Raw genomic sequence first — 17,404 nt, 5'->3', positions numbered from 1 at the left:
TTGATTTGGCTTCATAGTAGGTGGAAAGTACTTTGGTCAATGGAGGACTAAGAGATGTGATGTAATCATAAGCTTGAAATGTACTTTTGTGTTTGGGCTTGACTTTTTGTATCACTGTCATGGCCATGAGAAGGACATGCCCTGGTTATCCTGCTGGGGCCAAGAAGGATGAGAAGCAGGAAAAGCTGACTCAGATTCACCCTTCAGCTTGGCACCAAGCCAGCCAAGCTTGCCTAGGTTCACTAACCCCCAGCTTACAGATGTACGAGTGAGAATAAATAATTGTTTTACACTACTTAGCTTTTGGACTCTTGTTACACAGCATTTCTGTGGTAATAAATGATGGATAAAAAAGAGCCAAAGAGAAAGAGAGAGAAAATCAAAAAGTAAGAAGCAAGGTTTTAGACACCCCTTTCTTTGGGAGAGAAACTCTGGGAATGGGGAGCAGCACGTAGAAATACCCACATATATTTGTATGAATCCAAAATTATTCAGAACAGTGCCTCACTTTCTAATGTGTACCCTTTAGAGATTACAAGAAGTTGTTTGTCTGGTGCAGTATCTAACACAATGCAGGAGCAGTAGAGTAGCACTGGTGGCATGAGATGCTAGATGCAGGAACTAAGATTTATTCTTTAAGTTGCCCTCAGCTAGTATGTGACATGTAAGGCATCCAGAATTTCCAAATGTTCCAGGTAGATGAGGACATTTTGAGAGAACTGGTGGACATGAAGAGGCCTGAAGCAAGGACAAAGAGATTGCAGAATAACAAGAGAATATGACAGGGACCACAGATTTCAGTCACAGGTTCTAGCACAATGACCCTCCAAACCAAGAGGGGTCACCCACACATCAATAGATGGCTGTTGAGGACACTTGGCTACCCCTCAGTAGTGGGAACACTTTAGGGTAGCCCAGTGAGAACTGGGAGGACAGCACAAGAAAATGATCCTATACCCTGAGTATTCTTATGCTCAACTATGTCCCCAGATACAACCTTAAAAGGTGAAGATTTTGAAAACTTTTGAAAGAGGATAAAGAACATGATAGAGTATTTAAACCAAAATATATTTCTATTAAACTGGAAGAAACTGTGTTCTCCACTGCCATCAGCAGAAATTTGCACTCTATAGCAAGATAAGATCAAATATAGCCAATAATGGCTTTTTTCTTTTTTGCACATAGAATATATTTTGGCTTCAGTATAATATTGTTTATTTTTATTATCATTATTGTTACTGATTTCTTTTAGGAAGATATTAAAGATCATCTGGTCTAATTCTTCTAATAGCATTTGAATCCTCTTAAACACCATCGAGATGGGGATTTATGATCTCATTCCATTTTTATGTAGCTAAAAATGCTAGAAAAGCTTTCCTTATGTAGTACTAAAATTTATCTTACTATAAATCACAACTGTTATCTTGTTTCTATCCCCTGGAGTCACATAGAAATTTCAATCACCTCTTACAGATGACAGAAGGAATTATTTTATAGCAGTAAAAGAGGAAAAGAAACACTGTAAAATTTTTGAAAGTAAATTTAATCATGTTTCTCATATTTAATCATAATTCATAAATTTTCAAATGAAAGCATCAAAATTAGGAATTGTCATGAATTGCAACAATGGGTTAAAAATCAACTACAAAATACAGGATTGGGAGACATTAACTTGGCAGTAGTTTATGTAAAAAAGACCTGGGAGAATTAGTCAAAAAATTAATATGATATTTAAAGACAAATCACTTTATACTGCTTTGATAGAAAGGCAGTACCCCACATGATTGAAAGTAATTGTTTCAGTGTTTTCTGTGATTGTAGTATCATACATTCATTATTTTAATATCTAGTCTTTATTCTTTACTCTTTATCTTTCCTTCAACCTCCATAGCCAATCAAATAAGTTCCATTGTGTCTGCTTCCTTAATAATACTTGAATAAATTCCTTTTCTCCAAATCCACTGCTCCTATTTGAGTTTGGACTACCAAAATTTCTCAATTTGGATTCCTTGCTTTTCTCTTTCCTCTCAATTTTTTTCCATATTGAAACAAGAATAATCTTTCTAAAATGCCAATATGATCTTGTCTTTTTCATGTTCTGAGGCACCTTGAATTTGCTGTTCCCACAGTTTTTATCCTAATTTCTTCACACCTCTCATGATGTGTGTCTTGCTGTGTTGAATATAATTTTAGTGTTTAAAGGTATGTATTTTTTATACATGCCTTCTTAAAAACAAGACAAATATTTTATGGAGCTCAATTAAAAAGAGTGGTAGCCTCCAGACTGGAGGAAGAACTAGAAGTCCTTTAAGGCCCGTATATTGTCTCAAGTGATGGGTCTGGATGGTTTTTCAGGGACATTTTTGACTTTATCTAATTTCTGCTTATCCCCTAGTTAGGTATATTTCCACTGAATGGATGTAAGATAGCAATAGAATCATTGTTGTTTTCATTTTTATATTGATCGTTTGTAAAAGATAGAAAAATTCTATCATCTTAGCAGCCCCAAAATTCCTTTCAGGGAGAGAAATATCCTCATTTGAAAAAAAACCTTTGAGAAGTGTTTGGGCCTGAAGGTAATTTCTTTGAGAGCCAGACTGCAGCTTGTAGTATGTATGAAGATCAGATGGAGTCAACTTTATATAATATAAGGAAAGGAATTTAGAGTGATAATTAAAATTTGTACAATAATAAATGAAATATATTCTTATATCTCAAAAATTTATTCTAATAATGATGTTTAATTTTGGCCAAATATTAATTTTAACACTTGAGGATTTGGCATTCAGTCAGTGTGTAGTTAGTTTGCCTCTACCTTGGTAAAGATTGTGTCCTTTAACTGCAACTACCACCTGTACCCCAAAATACATGTTTTTTAAAAATGTAATTTAAAAGTCACATTGATAATATATAAAGATACACATACACATGTATTTGGAGATGGAAAAAGACATTTCTTAATGGCTCTTGAGTATTCATTGTATATCAGATGCCATATGGAATGCACCACATATAATTTATTCTTCACAACATTTCTGTGAAGTTGATATTGTCTTTATTTACATTCAACAGTGGAATGAACTAAGGTTTAGAGAAGTTAAATCATGGTGGCTATGTAACTGAGAAATTAGGATTTAAGGGATGATTATGATTACTGAATCATTATATAGATATTCCTTTTTTACTTTCTGGTATATTTGAGTAGACAGAGGGAAATACCTGAAGTCTCTACATTGTAGTCCAGCTGCCTTGATCTCTGATCATGATTGTACAGCCTTTATCTTGTGTCCCTGTGATTGTAAAAAACTTGTGACTTGCCTTCACTTGTACCCATTTTATCTGGTTTTTTGACTTTAGAGTATTATGATAACTAAAGACAGCCCCTACTGTTTATTAATGAAAGGTCTTGGGATAGCCCAGAACTAACCCTCCCCAAGTCCAAAGTTATCTTGATAACCAAAGCAGGATCTAACCAATATGGGCCCACCTGACATATGCAGTAGCTTAGCCTTTAACTTATGTCCCCTATACCTCATTAAAATACTAAAAATCACACTCATCATCATATTAAAGCTCTCATTTTCTTATATACATTCTGTGACTAAGCATGTAATCAATCTGCACATGCTCAATAATTAGATCACCTCTAATTACATCATCTGGAGCCATTGTGCTTATTATCCTAAATCCTGCCTATCTTTTAATACTCTAAAACTATCAGAATTACTGCAGTTTGAAGAGACAGGGTTTTGGGCTCATAGGTCATCTGTTCTCCTGTTTCATGCCTAGCAATAAAGTCTTTCTCTTTTTGAAACCCCAGTGTCTCAGGACTTGGTCATTTGAGCACATGGGGCAAAGAATCCACTGCCTTTGTCTGGTAACAGTTAAGATAGCAGGTTTTGAATTGGAGTTGAAATCAGGCACCATAATTTCCTAGCTATAGGATTTGGAAAAACTAACTTGCCTAAACTTCAGTTTCCATATGTATAAAGTGGGAGTTATAACAGCATCAAAATCATAAGGTTGTCATGGGAGATTAAATGATTTAATCTATGTAAATCACTTAGCATGCTGCTTGAAACTTAGTAAGCACTCACTGAAAGTGTTCATTTTCTCCTTTTTCCTTTTGCCCAAGTTCCCACAGCTAGTGAAAGGGTCTACATTCTGACTAGTTCATTCTGAACCCAAACTCCAGTGGTTTTTTTTTTTTTGGTATTTACTTCTCTGCTGATTACTTATACTACTAATCACACAATGAAGTAGAGACACGTTCATCTTATCGGTTGACTCTGAAATCTCTTTATGGGGGGGTATGATATTGATGTTGTTTTTGCTTTCTGCTCAATACATGTCTCTTCTTCTGGCAAGAGTATACCCCTTTTCTCTGGGGATTCACTAATTTCTCACCACCCATTCCATTTGCTCTGGTTGGACTGCCAATCTCAGCATCTTTCTCCCTGGGCCACAGATGTGAGCACAAGGGTTGTGTCCTCCTAGATGCAATGGTGATTCCAAAGTTGTCTGTGTGACACAAATTGAGGAATTAAGTATTTATTTGTTGTGTTTGAATTGTGAGCTCTGATGACATGATTCCAGAGCTTCCAGTTACCATATCACTCACAACATGGAAAGATCTGAGACAGTGGAGCCAACATCAAGAGAGAAGTGGAGGAGTCAGCAAGAGAGTTTTGATGTCACTATGTCCTAGGATCCACCCCTTCCAGTTACACAAGCCAATTAAACCCCGTTGTGGCTTAAAGCTGGTTTGTTTCAGTCACTTCTAACAAAAGGAGTCTTGATTTATAGAGGGGAGAATTTTGGAAAAATTATTTTAATACGCTCTAGGGAGACAAGGTGAGATCCTAAGGCTCTGGTGCTGTACATGTTAGTGAAAAAGGCTGAGTTGTTCTCCATGAAATGAGAAAAGATACTGTTTTTGTTGTTATTCTGGAGTATGAAGATAGACAAGAAGAGAGTGCTGCATGGGGGATACATCAAGATAGGGACATCTTGGTGGCAGGGTGGTTGAAGGGTTCTTAGTGACTAGAAATATCTAGTAAGGACCTTAAAATTGCAGTGTGATTCTGCCTCACTCCCTGTTCTATTCTCATAAATGCTTTGTGGATTTCCACAAAAGCTGTTGGATTTCATATTTGGTTTTCTGAGGAGCAGAGGAGAGGCTCCATCCATGAAAATGCAGAGGAGGAATGAGTTTGTTCACCGAAAACCTGAGGAGGGATTTGTGCTTATGCAGACTGTAGAATTGGGGGTTGGGTTTTAGGGGTACTTTTACTCAGAGCTCAAGGGGCAGATAACTTTGTGCTGACATCTGAGTTACATACAGTTTATAGTAAGAGCAGATCTAATTTGTAGGCAACTCTATTGGATTAAGTCACTAGGGAAAGCTGCATTCTTTTATTTTTCAAATCTTATGGGTATCATTTACAATTTATTTCCTCTGTGCACTAATGTAGTAATGTGGTGGCTTGCAAAAGTTCATTTCTTCATGTACTTAATTTATGCCCATGTCGTAACTTAGGTACTGGAGAAAGCACTCTCGTTATATGTTCAAAAATAGAATTAAAATAGAGCAATACAGGCAAAATCTATTACAACAGACTTCAAAAAAAAGTCCATAATTTTAGTTTTGCTGTAATTTATTTATATTGATTTAAACCAAAGGCTCATTAGCTTAATCTTTGTCATATTTTTGCTAAGCAGAATATCATGGCACTTGTATGCCCTGTGAATTTTTCAAAGTCTATGTAAACAGAGAAATCATCGGTACTTGTGTGGATTTATAAATTAATGTTATCTTTATTTTGAAAAACAAAGTATTTAATAGTTATGTAGAATTACTAGCATTCCAGAGCTGGAAATAGCCTTAATTTATAGATGAAGAATTGAAGCTCAGGAAAACTGAGCAACAAAACATATTACACCTGCTTCTTGATCAACTTCTTTTCTCCACCATGCCAATTTCTACATCTGTTTTGGTTTGCTAGAGCTTCTGTTATGCAAAATACCAGGAAAGGATTGGCTTTTTTAAAGGGGATTTACTAGGTTACAAATTTACATTTCTAAGGCCATCAAAGTGTCCAGACTAAGGTATCAACAAGATGATACCTTCACTGAAGAATGGCTGATGTGGTCTGGAACACCTCATCACCTGGGGAGGCATGTGGCTGGCATCTACTGGCCCTTTGCTCCTGGGTTGTGTTTCAAAATGGCTTTCTCCAAAATGTCTCTGGGTGTCTGTCTTAGCTCCTCTTTCTCGGCTCATCTGTGTCCTTGCTTCTTTCTCCCTGGGCATTTCTCTGTAAGCCTTTGGGGGTCCTCTCTTAGTTTCTCTGACGCAAACTCTGGGCTTCATCTCTTAGGTTAGCATCTCCAAATGTCCTTCTGTCTGCCTCTCCAACAATCTCCAAGCCTCAGCAAGTGTCTGTGTCTGGGTGTGCTCTTAGCTTCTCTCTTAAATACTCCAGTGAACTAATCAAGATCCACTGTGAATGGGAGGGGTCTGCACATCTGTGGATGTGGGTCACATCTCCAAGGAAACACTCAATCAAAATGTTCCATCCTAATCCAAAGACTAATAAGTCTGCCCTCATAAGATTGCATCAAAGAACATGTCTTTTCTGGGGGATGTAATATATTCAAACTGGCACATCCAAAAAACTAAGGGGTTAGACTAAATAATTTTTATTTTTATTTTCCTTCTTTAACATGCATTTTGAAAATCCAAGGATTAGGGTAACTTCTATATTTGTACCCAAACTTCTAAGTAACTGGGAATAAATAAATACTTGTCAGAGTACAAGCGACTGAAATGTGTCTTGTAATTACCAGCCACCAACATGATTTTAGTCGCACAGCTTTCAATCTTCCATTGCCTATCAATCAATAGATGATATTTTTTCTAGTTGTTCCCACCTTTGTCCCAGCATTTTGTGTAAGGCACAAAATTCCAGAAATAAACTCTTTTGGCATAAAGACAGGAGACTCAAAACCTTATGAAGTTGGCCTCAATGATCAAGCAGCAGGTTTTACTGAATTCATACTGTGTGCTTAGCATGATGCCCCAGACTGAACTGGATGAAAAAGAGAGATGAGACACAGGTTCCCTGTTCAAGGGCATCTTACCATCCGTGGGGCAGCGGGAGCTAGGATACAGAGCTAACATATAATATATATATAACAGAACAATTTTTTTGCTGTTTTGTGTGGTTCTGACTGCAAGTGAAATAAGATTTCCAAGAAGAAAGAATTATCCCCCTAAATCCTCCTAGTTCTTTATACTTCTCTTTGGTATTTTCTTTTTCCACATTCTGGAAATAAAGTTTGGATAGTCAGGATAGAATTACAAAGACTTTTAAAAACAAAGTTGAGGAGTTTTGACCTGATAAGGTAAATAAAAGAAGTCATTAATATATATTTGCATTGGCAAGCAAGGTAGTGGAAATGTAGTTTTCAGATTAGTGTTAGGCAGTGGTATACAAACTGTCTTGGAGATGGGAAGCCTGAGTGAAGAAAATGAGACCAGTTTCAGTAATCCTAGATGATGTAATGTGAGTATGTTGGGCTAGGTAATGCTTGTTGCTGCAACAACTCCAAAATTCAGTGGCATAACATGATAAAGATTTATTTCTCTTTCATGGTGTATAGCGGGTTAGTGGGGAACTTGACTCTACAAAATCATTTAGGGACTCACGTAATTTGCAAATTGTGGCTTTGCCATCTTTACCTTATGGTTTCAGGGTCACCTTAGAGTTTACACAACCATCAGACTGGAGGAAGGTTGGAGGAAGAGAGAGAGAAGACACCCTATTTCTGCTGACATGGCCACTTTCACAATCTTACCTAGAAGCAAGGAGACCTGGGAAATGTAGTTAAGCTGTGTGCCCAGGAAGAGGAAATTGACTTGGTGAGCATCTAATCAGTCTCCTTCCTGTGAGTCTCTAAGAAAATGAGTTTTGATAAATGGGACAAGTACTGGGCTGTAGGTCAATAGTTAACTAAACTTTCCTGATGATAAGGATCATTTGGGGTGCTTAGTAAATATATTGATTTGTGAACCCCATACCCAGATCTTCTGAATCTGTTTCTCCACAGGAGGGGTCTTGGAATCTGTATTTTTAGTAAGCGTTCTAGGTGATTTTATCACTAGGCAGTTTGTGAAACACTGCTTTACATGAAAACAACCTACATATAGTGCTATTTTTGTTTCCCATTTTACATGTGAGTTTGTTGAGGTTAAATAACTTGCTCAAGGATGTAGAACTGGGAGGTGGCTGAAACAGGACCTGAACTCAGTCCTACCAGACCCTGTAGCCTGAATATTTAAACTTTCTTTTATCCTGCCTCTCCATCAAGATGCATAGCAACTGTAACTAATTATTGAGGGAACCCATAGACCTCCAGGTGTGCTGTGCTATTTATTTATTTATAAATGCTGTAATATTGGATTTTAAAATTTCCCATTTCTTGATAACAGGGTATACCCATAAACAAAAAAAAAACATGACATTTCCGGTCCTGATATATTGCCTTCTTAGTATCAAGAGAAGTCTAACATGGATGTAAGACATGCACATAGTTGCTGTTATATAACAAAACTCAGCAACTCACAGTAGTAATCTAAGAACCAATTGAGTTAGCGTGGTGGCTCCTGGAAAGATAGATGTGACTATTTGCAGAAAAGATGCCCTACCATCATCCAGGATGGGTTGGAGTGAGGCATAAGTCAACTGGCTGGCCCATGTGTGAGTCAGCAATGCCATTGTGAAGAGCGGGATAAACACAGATAAAGCTTCCTGAAGCAGAAATATGTCACCTTGGTAATGACATGTAATCCCTGGTTGTAGAAAAGTGAGTGAACAACCTTTAGTGATAAGAATCTCAAAGGTGAGGAGAATTTGCCACTCAGAGAGAAAAATAGAAAGTTATATCTCCAGGTAACTCTAAGGCAAAAGAAAATGGGGCGTAGAGTGTCACTGAGAAGGCAATGATTCCTAGGGTTTGTGTGCAGCCGGAAGAGCTGCAATCAACGGTCAGATCTGATTTTCCTGGATTTCCAGTGTGATATCTATGTACTCAGAGGGTTTGTGGAAGTCTTGAATGATCACAGAATGCTAGCTAGGAGAATATGTAAGATCAGTAAGCCATTTTTGGGTTCTACAGTTGACCACAAAATTAGAGCACAGTAAGCAGACCAGGCTAGTAGACAACATAGTGGCAAAATAATCAAGTCAAGCACCAACCATGTGAGTGAAGGGTGGTACTTCCCACCCCACCTCTGCCTACAGGGAAAGATTTGTTTTTCCCCTTTTGGGAACTATAAATGACAATGAGAAAAATTAATAAAAGAAAACACCTCCTGGGGAATTTTGAGAATTACAGAATGTAGTTGGTAGTCTGGTATAAGTGGAAAGTCAGACAGATGTGGATTCAAGTCATAACTTATCTATGTTCTGGCTGTGTGCTCTAGAGCAAGTTATTTAGCTTCTCTGAGCCCCAATATCTTTATCTATAAAATGGGGATATAGAATTTTTTTATTGTTATAATGATTTATGGCAATGTATGAAAACATCTTGCACGGTGCTTCACATACAGAAGGTGTTCAATAAATAATAGCTCTACTATTTAAGTTACTGTTTCAAAAATGTAATCACTGCCATTCACTGTTTCATATGCATTATTTCACAACAAATCAATGAATTATGGCATAACCTCCATTTATGGAAAAGGGTTAGGTTTATGGGTCACTCAGTTAATAAGAGTTCTTTTCAAGTGCAGGCCTGTCATCAGAAACACTACACCTCCACTTCTCTGAGTCATCTGTCTGGGGAAGAACATATGATGTCCGTTTTTTTTTCTTTGTTTTGTTTTTTGCCATATTCTATTTGGTCTTGCTTTCTGGGCTCTTTACTTGGTTTCTGGGTGGGTATTTGAACTGGAAGAAATATGACTCCACGATTCACAAATCTCCAGCAAAATGATAAAATAATTATTAATATAGCATAAAATAATAAAATTGTCAGAAATATATTTAATGTATAAATATTAAACCAAATAGGAAAATACTCCATCAATTATGTTTTGCAGAAAAAAGGCTTTCATTGTCTCTCAAAATTTAACAAGTTATAGTATATTAGGTATCGCTCTATGATTTAAATTTCAAATATGTATATTGGTCATTTCACTATAATCCCTGAGCATAATATTTTGGAGTTTTTAAAATTATTATTATTTTAAAAAATACTGTAAATAATTAAGCAAAAGAACCTTTCTGCTTCACTTAAAGAGATAATTTTTTATATGTAACTTTCATGGAACTGTGGTGTTAATTTTTATCTGTAGATTATAATCTCTTTTAGGGAAGATCCTATTTTATATTTATTGTCTCTCTTAATAGAACCTAGTACAGGGACTTGCACAAATTATATGCATAATGAGCTTTTCTGGATGATAGTGCAGATCACTCATGCTAAGCATTTAACTATCAGATATGTTTAAAAGTAAGATATTTCTTTCATTGATCCTATAATTCTTATTTTCAATATGTAAGTGTATTATTCAACATACTGGAAGAAAAACCAATAGTTTTATTTTTCTTACATTGTGACTGCATATTAGTACTATATGCCCACATTTATCTATTCTGAGTCAAAATCATCTGTTGCAAAGGGGCAAAGGAAACAAATGGTATTTTACTTTGTGGGAAGTTTTAAGAACTCAATAAGGGGTTGAACGAAATGAATCAATGGAATATGGGTGATCACCCCCCACTTTGGGCCATCACTTCCATTCCCACAATCTTAGGGCCTTTTAGAAGGAAGAAGAGCTGCATGAGCTTAAATGTTGATTCCCCATTATTACACAAGATGTGGATTGCAAGTTTACAATGCTAATTTGAAAACAATTCATTTGGTGAAATTTGTCCATGCTGCATTTCAGTGGTTCAGTTCTTTACCTCATCTGTCTTGCTATGTCTGCACAGGCAATTTAAAAGAATGTTTAAAATTCTGCTATTAGATTATGTGAGCCAAGGCATTTGAGCTATGAATCACCATTTGGTAATCTTTTAATTCTTGAGGACATTTTGTTCCCTCTAAATAAGAATCAACCTTCAAGAGGATAATTTCTTTGACAAATAATAGTACTTGCACATGGCATTAGTTTTATATCATTTTCCTCTATAAATGATGACCCTTAAAATCCATTATGAATTATAGAGGGCAATGACAACTGGGTGGTGAGTTTGGAAGAACAAGACCCAGAAGTCTGAATGGCACCTGTGTAGCATCACCACAGCACTTGTTAGACATGAATATATGAGATATGAGACAATTTTCACCTTATTTTTCAAAAGTGACTGGCATTTAAGAAAAAAAATGAATAGAAAATAAATTTTAATCTTGAGACACTTGCTCTAGTAGTCACATTTTTAATTTTAAATTAGAAAATAATTCTATAGTCATCATTCCATTTGGGAAATCAGTGTTTGATAATAAAATTTCTTTGTGTGGCTCAATAAATGACATGTTGTATGAGAGGAACAGAAGCCTTGGGATCTTCAAATGCTTCATATTCAAGTGTATTTGGCTGCATATTTATGTGCAGCATTTTACAGTACTTGAATCTTTTTCCTCCCATCATGTTGGTTTTAAGGACTTGAGGGAAAATTTACTAATTTCTCTGGATCTTGGTAGCAATTTTAGAAAATTACTCTATTCACTACCTTAGAGATGGTATAGTATAAAGGTTCAGAACATGGCTGTGGAGTCAGACTGCCTGGCTTTGAATCCTTTTTAGCTTATTATTTGCCATATGATCTTATTAGCCATATGCAAGTCACATAAGCTGTTCTATGACCTCATCTGTAAAATGAGGATATGACTAGTGACTTTTTTGTAAAATTGTTATGAAGATTAAAGGAGGATAAAACATAGTGCTTGGTGTATAGTAAGTATTCATATATAAGTATGATACTCCTTTCAACCCAGGGTGCAGGAGAATGATTAGAGTACACAGAGAGTAAGGAAGGTGCCCCTGTGACCTTTATTTCCTTTTGCTTTTCTCTTGCTCATCAGTGGCTCGGAATGCTGCTCAAGAAGCCATAGCAGAGTTTTCCAGAGATGTCATATAGAGCTGGAAATGTATGCAGAAAAAACAGAGTTCTGCTTTTGTGTGTCAGTAACCACAGATACAACACTGGTATTGTCTGCATAAAAATAGATAATGTTACTTAGGCTCCCTGCTAGTTGAATTATACAATTGGAACTGTTAAACATATTTTTTTTTTTTCAAAATGGAAAACAACTTCATACAAGATCTATCAGAGCTCAAATTTAAATACCCAACTAGTAATGTGCTTCTAAATATAGCTCAGTTTCTTGCAATCTGCATGGCTCATCTTCCAGCGAAGATTAGCATGTGCTTATATCCATAAAATTGGCAGATATTTAATTTACAGTAACCGGGTTTTTACATTTAAATGTTAGATTTAATAGGCTAGATAAAATGTAACAATTATGTATGAAAAAATTAATTGAGTCTGTTATAATTCATTCAAATAATGCTTATGATACAGGATAAATGGGAAGTAAATCTTTAAAATCTCTCACTTTACCTTCTTTAGTAGTTGTATAGTTCTTCAGAGCAATCAGTTTTATGGCATAGTCCTTATTTAACAGGCATACCTATTTAAGCACCAGTGTAGAAGATCTCATAGAAAATAATTGAAAACTTAGATTACAATGGATGTTGAGATACATTCTATTCACTTCTTTATTTAAGTACTAGAAAAATATGAATAATTTATTCCCTAAACTAAACATAAGGGTATGCCTTCTCAATTGAGACTCATCTTGCTTGATTTTAGCATCTCTGTTCTTAAAATATTAAGCAAAAGAGAAACTCACCTTTAAAAATTACTATAGCAGTTGCTTTTGGTGTCTCATATCACATACCTCTGCCAAACTTTGAGTTCAACCTGTGGTGGGTCAAATTCTAAGATGCCCCTCAATTTTCCTGACCGTGGTGTACACACACCTTCCCCACGTTACTCAATAAAACACTAATCTAGGTGCTGCTGTGAAAAGATTTTGCAGATGTAATTAAAGTCCATGTCATTGACCTTAAAACAAGGGACTTACCTGGGTGGGCTTGACCTAATCATGCCAACCTTTAAAACCAGAGAGTTTTCTCCACTGATAGCAGAAGAGTAAATCAGAGAGATGTGCTCCTGTTGACCCGGATAAAAGCAAATATCCATGTTATGAACTGCCTATGGGGGCCACGTGGCCAGAAGCTCTGTGTATGGTCTCTAGTTGCTAACAGCAATCTACAGCTGACAACTTACAGGAAAACTGGGACTTCAGACCTACAACCACAAAGAAATGGATTCGGCCAGCAACTAGTGAGGTTGGAACAGGATCCTGAGGCCAGGTGAGAGCCACAGCCCCAGACAACACCTTAATTTCAGTGCAGGCTCTGAGTAGAGAAACTGTGAACTAATAAATCGGTTTTGTTTTCCACTGTGTTTTTGGTAATTTCTTGTGCACCAATAGGAAACTAATGCACAAAGCCTCAGCTGCTATGGACAGCTTACCTCACGCTGGTGGCATCCTACCTCAAGGTTCCCTGTGTGTCCATCCTCTTTCTGCCCCAGGGTCTTCTCCAATACAGTGGAGGCCTCCTGGGCCCTCTGCAACCACAGCCTGGAAATAGGGGGACCTAACACTCTGGGGACCAGTAGATAAGTGTTCCAGCCCAGTGCTCTTCAGGTGGACAATTCCATATGTTTCACAGACATTCTGGTAGATTTGAGTCTCCATAGGCTACAACAGTGACCTTAACAACTTGCCATTTTATAAACTTGTCCTACTTTCCTTTCTCTCCGCACCAATAAACTCACCTGCTTGCAAGTTCTCATCTCAGGCTCTCTATTTTCAGGGAAATGCAAACTGAGTGTTATTGTCTTTTAGGTTGAGCTAGAGAAGCAAGTAGATCTTTCTCCCTCTAGTATAACATCCTTAAAATAGTTCCAAGATACGTAATACTCAAAGTAGAGAGAAAATGCCTCTTGAGCAAAGCAGAAAATAAGAGAAAAATGTCTTTCGGTAGAAAGAGCCAAAATCAGGTGATTGTGTAAAATATATTTTGAAAAATTCCCAAATCTACATGTGTGATCACTTGTGTAACCCCCCAAAACAATGTCTTGAAACTCCATTTATGTGAAGAATGCTTCATATTTATAAAGTACTTCCATGCGTATTATCTCTTTTAATTCTCACAACAGTCTAGATATTCTTAGTGTTTAAATGATCATGGGCTATTCTATAGCTTGGGTGGGATTAAAAATTATTTTGAGTAATGGATATTATTTGTCTACTTTTTAATTTGGGTTTTCCTTCTTACGGTTTAATGTCTTTTAAAGAACATTATTTAAACACTTTTTCATTTCACAATTATTTCACATCTCAACACAGGTAAATTTTTTGCTATCTAATCTGCCAATTCTGATTGTTAAAAATTCTTTCAATATACAGAGGTAGCATAAAACTTAGTGGGGAGTTTTAACTTATTATCATGGCTTGTAGTCTATCCTTAATATTTATGCCATGGCTGGAATAACTAATATTTACTCAATCATTTTTAAGAAATTAGCAGTTTTTCCATGAGATTTGTAGTTGGGATAATGAGATTCTTTAGGACTATGAATTTTAAACAGTTTCTGAGCCTTAAAAATTCTCTGCATTCTGTAGCATTGCCATTGTTTCCAAGATGAATCCTGGTTGTTTAAGTTTTGTGAAAGTGGCCTAACAGAACTCATGAAATCTCTTTGGGAAAATTCGACATCCTCTGGAATGTCACATTATATTCTCTGAGTTTCTACTGCTTAGTTCTTTACTGGGACTTGTTTTTTAACTTTGATAGTCATTTCCTGCTGCTTTTTTGAATCTCAAAAGGAGCACTCTGTGTGAGATAATGCAGTAGGTTGTTAAGGAAAGGATTTTTATGTTACAATTGGAAGATTATGACTTCAGGCAGGTGAAAGAAGCAAAGAAAACAGATATCAAACCAACATCTTTAATGGAGAAAAATAGAAGACAACATGTAGAATTGGTCCCAAGTTTTCAATTATGTTTCATAATTTCCCCATGAGCCACCAGCATTTTTCAGAGAGACATATAAAATTGCATAACTTAGGATACACTTTCTCAATTTTACTATGATATTTTTCATTTTAGATATTTTGATTATTTATGTTATTTATTTATTTACTTCTTTCTCAGGTGATTTTAACTTTCACTGGCATGAACAAAATAATGTTTTAAAGATGATATTATTGTTTTGTATTTCTGCTTTTTAAAAAAATGAATCAATTCATACTTACATATACCCATAATTGCCCTAAACAGTTGAAGGTTTAATTTTGGAGATTTTCATGACTAGATTAACTGTACAATTCCTTTCAATTTTATACTATTATAAAAGGCACACATTTATAATATCCATGGTTGTTTAGAGCCCAAACTATGTCTAGTGTATTCTCAGTCAGCCAGCATACCCCTGTCTAATAACTGATTGTTCTCTGGAAGGGTCCCTGTCAGGGCCTGAACTCTTATGCCCTAATCCTTCATCTCACTAATTAATTGTTCTGGTTTGCTAACGCTGCCATTATGCAAAATACCAGAAATGGATTGGCTTTTATAACGGAAATTTATTAAATTACAAGTTTACAGTTCTAAGGCCATAAAATTGTCCAAACTAAGGCATCAACAAGAGAATACCTTTACTAAAGAAAGGCTGATGGCATCTGGAACACCTCTGTTAGCTGGGAAGCATGTGGCTCAAGTCTACTGGTCTTTTGCTCCCGGGTTCTGGTTTCAAAATGGCTTTCTCCAAAATATCTCTGGGTTCTGTCTTTGTGCCTCTCTCTCTCAGCTCCTGTCCATCCTTGCTTCTTTCTCTAAGCATCTGGGGGACCTCTCTTAGCTTCTCAGGGGCTTCATCTCTTAGCATCTCCAAATGTCCTTCTGTGTGCATCTCCAAGCATCTCCAAGTGTCAACAAGCATCTGAGTCTGTGTTGGCTCTTAGCCTCTCTCTTAAATACCCCAGTCAACTAATTAAGACCCACCCTGAATGGGCATGGCCATACCTCCACATAATCTAACCAAAAGTATCACCCACAGTTGGGTGAGTCATGTCTCCATGGAAACACTCAATCAAATGGTTCCACCCTAATCAAAAGACTAATATATCTGCTCCTGCAAGATTGCATTAAAGAATATGGCTTTTCTGGGGGACATAATATATCCAACCCAGCACATTAATGAATAATATGCATACTTGGGTCTATCATTTGTTAGCAAATGATCATTTTTTTCATGAGCAGTGATTAAGTTGGTTGTCTAAATCATTTATCTAAATGATTTTTGTCTTGTTTTGTGATATGTTCCTTTAATACTTACCCCAAATTTTCATTGACTCAGATTCAGCTACATGATTCAACTCATGGTGACCACCAACCAGTGCACTTTTGAAATAAGCCTATTTTATTACCCAGAACCATCAACATTTTTATGAAATCTGTTGAAGATATAGGAAATAATCTTCACTTCTCCCTAAAGGTAATAATTACCAAAGTTGATCCTATACTTCTGAGGATGGTGGCAGTTTGATGGCCACTGAAATGAAGAGGGGGCAAAGATAAAAGTTAATCTGAAAATGAAAAGTAGTAGCATTGAACCCTGAAATGTATGTCACCCATATCAAAATGGGGCAAAATCATTAAGGAGCCTGAATTCCTTAGAAAGCCTAGATTAAAAGGATAATGATTAGAGGCACTTCCCCTTGGAAGGTTGAGTTTGGGTTGTAGGATGTTTGGAGAGAATCCAAAAATTCGTTGCTCTTCTTGTCACTCTTTCTCTGCAAAAGGCATTATCTATCAAAATGGTTTAAATAAGCATACAAAGAACTTGCACACTTCAAGACCAGGCTACTTCTTGACACTTCTTTTAAAATTTGCAGCTGTAATTAAGTTTTATCTAGCAAGAAAAGATTAATACGTGTTTTGCTAATAACTATATTTAGTAGGATGGCTCTCTTCAGTAGTTCTATTTGTCTATTGTTAAAATTCACAATTACATTTCCCAATTACCCCAGACACTGCTACTGTTGTTTTTCTTCTCTAGATGGCTTAATGCTTTAATTCTTGCCATTAATTATATTGTAACTTAATGAAAGAAATTTGAAAAACATTTTCTTACTGTTAGGAATAGAAACAGAATTTGGGATTTCATTGAATATCTCTTTGCTGGCCAAAATCAGCTTTCTTACCCTGAGTTTTGAAAAAGAAACATATTTCCTCCATATCTTGTTAAACACATGGAAAT

The sequence above is a fragment of the Choloepus didactylus genome, chromosome 7 (assembly GCF_015220235.1).
Source record: "Choloepus didactylus isolate mChoDid1 chromosome 7, mChoDid1.pri, whole genome shotgun sequence".
In the NCBI taxonomy this organism is placed as follows: Eukaryota; Metazoa; Chordata; class Mammalia; order Pilosa; family Megalonychidae; genus Choloepus; species Choloepus didactylus.
Note: the sequence above shows the minus strand (reverse complement) of the source record.